Genomic DNA, 6072 nt, shown 5'->3' with positions numbered 1-6072 from the left:
GACTGACAAAAGGGATATCGGTCTATAATTAGATATAGCAGAACAACCTTTCTTGAACAGGGGAATAACTTTTGCTAGTTTCATTTTATCAGAGAAAATGCCACACTGAAATGATATTAATGGTATTAATAGACAATGGAAAAGATATTAATGGACATAAAAGTTTTTAAATTTTATTTGGAATACTGTTTGGCCCTATAGATTTGCCTTCTATTAAGCAGATTGATTATATCAGATATTTCTAAAGGGACAGATGGAGAAATAAAAAATGATTTATTGATCCTTTCACCTACAAAACACATAGGTAATTTTTGAGATCTTGGTATTGATTTAGTAAAATTGTGAGAAACATCAACAAAAAACCTATCGAAGATCTTTGCAATTACAGCTGGATCAGATGTTATATTACCATTACAGTATTTCATCTTCGCTATAACATTTGCATAACATTTCTTGATATCTATGATTGACTTAATGCCGGACCATAATTGTTTTGTGTTGTTACAATTTAATTGAAAATAATTATAAAAGTAAGAAGCTTTGCTCTCTTTTAAAGCAGTTGTAACCCGATTCCTAAATTTCTTCTACAAATTCTTAACTGGTTGATCATCAAACATTTTTTGTCTTTTGAATAACCTCTCTAAAGCCTTGGCCAAAAATTAGGCAACATTGTCAGGCAACATTCAAAAATTCCTAATGTTGCTCAAATGTTGTCCAGTTTGGCCACCGTGTCGGCCGACAAATTCATCAAGAAATTTGTTGCTCGAATGTTTGAACATGCTCAAACATTTTTCGGTAACATTTGTTGCTCAGCTCTATGTTGTCCAGTTTGGTCACATTGTCGGGCAACAATTCACCTTAATTTCCCATCTGAAAAAAACCAACTTGCATAGTGATGTATTGCGAAACAGTATGCTCTACTCGATTCAAATAAAATGGCCTGTCAAAATTTAAGCTTTCAAGTTGATTGCACCGAATGGGAAGAAAACCATGGAGTGGAAGAATAGTTCAGGAAGAATAGAAAGTCTCGTCTGAAACAAGTCCAAATGCAAGCTCTTTGAAAAAACAAATCAGCCAAATGCTACCCGCGTGCTTGACCATAGAGTGCTAAGCAACAAAGGTGTTGTGATGTCAAAATCAGCTTCCAGTAGCTGCAGCTTGCTTCCTATCTGCCATTCTTATCCAAATTTTTGCTCAAATCAAATATGGCGCGGAAAACCACATATCAGATCATATTTGGCACGCTGTTTCGATAACATCATCAAAAGATGCTGCACGACAATGTTGCCCAGTTTGGTTACCACGTTTCGGCGACGAAAAAATTAACAAAATTTCGAGCAACTTAGTTTGGCCAAGGCTTAATGCGCTGTTTTATCCCTATCTCATTGATCACATGTTTTATCTGTTGACCTAGGTCATAGTACAACTTCCCAGGGGGCTCGTCACCAGTCGACATTTATGTCTTGTAAAGACGGTGGAAATTTGGAATGGATAGGTGTGTGATCGGCTAGAATGAGAAATTCAAAGAAATGTAATACTCTCACTCTTTATGTTCTTCCTCACCTTGCTTAAGCCCAAGACACAATAAGCTTCTTAGTTTTAAGAGCTGGTAGAAATTTGACTGTCTCTCATTGTCGCCCTGTAGAGCTTTACCCTGACGTCCAAAGAATTTCAGTACTTGTAAAATTTTCAAGAAACAATGGCGATTAGTCTGCATCGTCATTTCAGCCTGTTTGTTCACCATCCCCAGCACATCAGCATATTTCAGTCAACGCAGTTTTGTGTGATTTAGATTCCTGGTGGTCACAAAATCTTTCAACTGCTTTTTTCCAGTTGTTAAAGCCAGCTGAAATAAATGCTTCTTCTGTAATTCTGCAGCTTTGCAATTTTTCATTCTTGTCTTGAGGTGCATAAACAAAGCAAACCACGCGATCTCCACCTAGAGAGTGAAGCCATGGAAACTCGTCAAACCATTTGGGCAGAAACCCTCTAAACTGCGAACCGAACTTTGCCTTGGGAAATTGATAGTTGCAAGGCAAAAATTGACCCATTATATTAACATCCATGATTATATTCAGTGTGGTATTACCATCATCATCATAATCATCACCTATGCTCTCGATAAGATAAGAATTTTGACGGTATTCCCGACTGAAAATAGAGGTATTTTTGTAGACCTCTTTATTGTGGATTCATGATCGTCGCCTTTTCAATTGTTTACGCTTTGGCAAAAAAGTGGGGTGGAGGGGGGGGGGGGGCTAGAGATAGATAGATAGATAGATAGATAGATAGATAGATAGATAGATAGATAGATAGATAGATAGATAGATAGATAGATAGATAGATAGATAGATAGATAGATAGATAGATAGATAGATAGATAGATAGATAGATAGATAGATAGATAGATAGATAGATAGATAGATAGATAGATAGATAGATAGATAGATAGATAGATAGATAGATAGATAGAAAGATAGATAGATAGGGATTTTTGAATTCTAAGTCTCTCTATACTTCAAAGCGAGTTCCAGTCCCTATCTCTTTCTAAACAAAGTTTCAGCCCCATTTGAATAATGATTTTAATTTTCTTACTTATATTTTTAAACAATTTAGTCCCCCTTGGTATTCGCACCCTCCCATCCCCACTTAAGCACAAATTTGTTCGCCTCCATGGAATATTTTTTTTAAACTACAAATTTTATGGTTAAGTCATCTTCACACAAGCGGCTGAAGGTGCGGGCACATTCTTCACTGCCATAGCAAATTCAATTTGTAACATTGATTAGGTTTATCTCATCAGTCTTATGAACGAAACAAGTTTTTAACTCTCCTTAAAATTGATCCCAGACGACTCAGTCAGTTGGTCAAACGTATAACATCTGAGTTCCGAAAATTTGAAAAAAGCTAGAATTCTGGGACATAGAATCTTGAAAATAGGGTTGCATTCTTAATCAGTCAGAGGAAGCACAAAAAGAGCAGGAATTTACTGATATTATGTTGCAGATAATTTTTTAGGTAATATATTGAAGTACAACAAATTTTGCAGTACGTCTAATCTTGTATATTGTTCTAATACTAGATAAGAAATTTCATTTCTTCATAAAAAACATTGAACACAATGTTGTGAAGCAAGCAATATGTGGCAGCTATAGTTTTACAGATGTCTGATTTTGTTAATAAATATGTCAAGAACCATAAGGGATTGTTGTTATAATCAAATTTAGTGAACTCTGCTTTTTAACTTGCCTGTACATAAGTTTAAGAAAAAGAATGGCTCTAACATGCTCAATGAAAAGCAGAGTTCACTAAATTTGACTTTAACAAAAATTCCTGCTCAAGCTTGAATATTCTCAGTGAAAAGAGTTACACAATTTTGGCAAAGGCACAGAATAGGGTACATTTCACTCAACCCAGAATCAGAGATAGGGGTCCAGTTTTTACTTTCAAGAACACAATGGCGGCTTTTTCGTTTTTATGTAGATTGACTCCAAAACTGCTAGATGGAAGGACGACCGGGCTCTGCCAATTATCCAAAACATGTCGTCATTATAGAGTTTTGCACAATCTGGGTTGTCTAAAAGATGTTGACCGATGGCAGAATCATTAGTTTTAACAGTGTTTCTAGACCTACAAGATCGAGGAGGCTGTTCTCTTTGAGGGGCAGTTTTGTTTCGTATGTTGGAAGGAACATGCTGTTTTATCCTATCCCCCAATCTTTGGGTTGTGCGTCCTACGTACAATGCCTGCCAAAAGTACTTGGAACACCCACCAATTTACGCTGCATTTGATATCTTTCATTCCTTTCATGAAAAAATTTGCTAGTTCCGCCCCCTTCCCCCTCAAACAATGTTGATGATTTAGAGAAATATCATAAAAGAAGCGCAAAAGAAAGTGCTTCCTAAAATCCTAGTCCGTTTGATAGTAAACCAACATTGTTCCGTGGGGGAGAGGGGGATGATTGGTTTTGACCTTGGAAGTTGATGTCAGTGTTCCAAGACTTTTGGCAGGCATTGTAGCCAGAATCACACTGGCACGTAAATTCATAAATGACGGAACTTTTTTGTTTGGTAGGAACGCAATCCTTTTGAATGGATGGAAGGGCTCTCCTAGTGCTGTAAACAATCCGAGGATTGACAGCAAAGAAACATTTGGTTATGGCTTGCCTAATCTGACTCTCGAATCGCAAGGAAATGTTACCAATCCATGGTAGTTTCAAATAAACTGGGCACTTTTGCGGACCAAACTTCGGAACAGCCGAAAAAACTTGCGATCTTCTCCTTAGTATAAGATAAAATGACGTCTTCAGGATAGCCGTTGTCCAAGAAGATCGTTTTGAGTTTTTCCAGTTCAGCGTGCAGTTTAGATTTCGAGCAGATCATAAGTGCCCTATGTAACTGACTGTGCCCACCGGGGACTTGATCGGACCTTTCACTAATGATTTTGTTGCTGAAGATATACTAAAGAAATTTTCTCGCGAAACTGGCTGTCTCCTTTGCAGTTGATATTGTTCATCAAAGGAGCTTGCGCTTCTTGCATCAAGACCAAGTAAAAATTTAAGGAATTTTCAGTGAATGGTCCTACAACAAACAACGTCCAGAGTTATGTTATTTTATTTATTTTCTAAAGGCAGAATATCTGGCAGTGAACAAGTACACGCAATATATTTTTCGAAAAGGGGCACTTGTTTATACTTTTCAAAAACAGGGGGGGGCTGTGCCCCCGTGGCCCCCTGGCTCTGCCAGCCCTGTAGATAGATGAGAGAGCTTTGTGAATAAAATGAAGCATATGAAAAGCAGTTATGTTATCCAATATTAATGCACATTGACTCTAGAACTTTTACGTTTCAACAAAATATATTTCCAATGCACAATTGCAAAGAGAATTATCTTCCTTTCACAAGCTCTTGCTTTTACTGGCTTTCAGCAAGCTGGCCGAATATTTTTTCTAAATCTAATAACTCTGCAGGTTTTCAGCAAATTCAATTTTTGGGACAGTTAATATTAGGACACTTTTGTTTATAACAGTAATAAGGTCAAAGTGTTTGTTTGAATAGCAGCCCTTGCTCCACAAAGGAGCTTGACCAGAAAGATCTAGGAGCTTCATTGATCGAGGAACAAGTATGTTTATGAACTTTAATAATTAAATGCAAAACCCAAATTTTGTTTTTGATGATATTTGATGATGCTTAATCGAGCACCTAGAGAGTTGAAGATGCTCAGTGTCAAGTGCCTGCTTTTTGCTTCTCACAAGGTCTGGTGAAAAGGATACTAAAAAGAAACAACATGAACCTTTATGTGATAGTATCGGTATGACATGAAGCCATAATCTTGACAATGTATGAAAATAGGCAATCAGCAACAAGTGATATCATTAAGATTATCAGTATGATAAAACAAAGTGATAAGTTATCTTGAAAGTTTTCTAAAGATAAACTGTAGGTAATATTGTAAACACTGGGCAATTACAGCTAGTCAAGAGAATGGATTTTGTCACATTGGGCGATAACAGCTAGTCAAGAAAATTGATTTTGTCTTCAAAACATGCTGCAATGAAACCTAGTAAAAATTGAAATAATTGTCCTTATTACCAGCAGGTATTTCATAGAAGAGGTAAAAAGCAAAAATGTTCTAAAAGGGAAAAGTGTTAAGCTATCCTATTGTAGACAAAAAGCAAAAACTCTGGCACTCTTGCTAAAATTTCTGATTTTCATGGGCTGATCAGAATAAAGTTATTTGTTGTTTAAAAGTCTGAATTGCTATCAGATTGATTTTAGATTGAAGATGTCAGTCCCATTTTCTTATTGAGTCAATGGAGATGCAAATTCTTCTTCTGATTTGATAATTTGCAACCAAACTACAATGTGAGCATGATCTGACAAAAAGTATATCTTCTCTGCATCTACCATCAAATCTTAGTTGCCATGGAAACCAACTGAATCCAAACCAAAAGTAATTACTTCTCAGAATGAAAGCTTCGTTTGTGTCTGTTCACATGACTTGAGTGAGAAAATGCAGCATCACACAAATCACAAACATAAGGCTTTGCGCCACTGTGGATGCGAAGGTGTGT

The sequence above is a fragment of the Rhopilema esculentum genome, chromosome 6 (assembly GCF_057945365.1).
Source record: "Rhopilema esculentum isolate cy_ngs chromosome 6, ASM5794536v1, whole genome shotgun sequence".
NCBI lineage: Eukaryota > Metazoa > Cnidaria > Scyphozoa > Rhizostomeae > Rhizostomatidae > Rhopilema > Rhopilema esculentum.
This window is presented reverse-complemented; position numbering follows the sequence as displayed.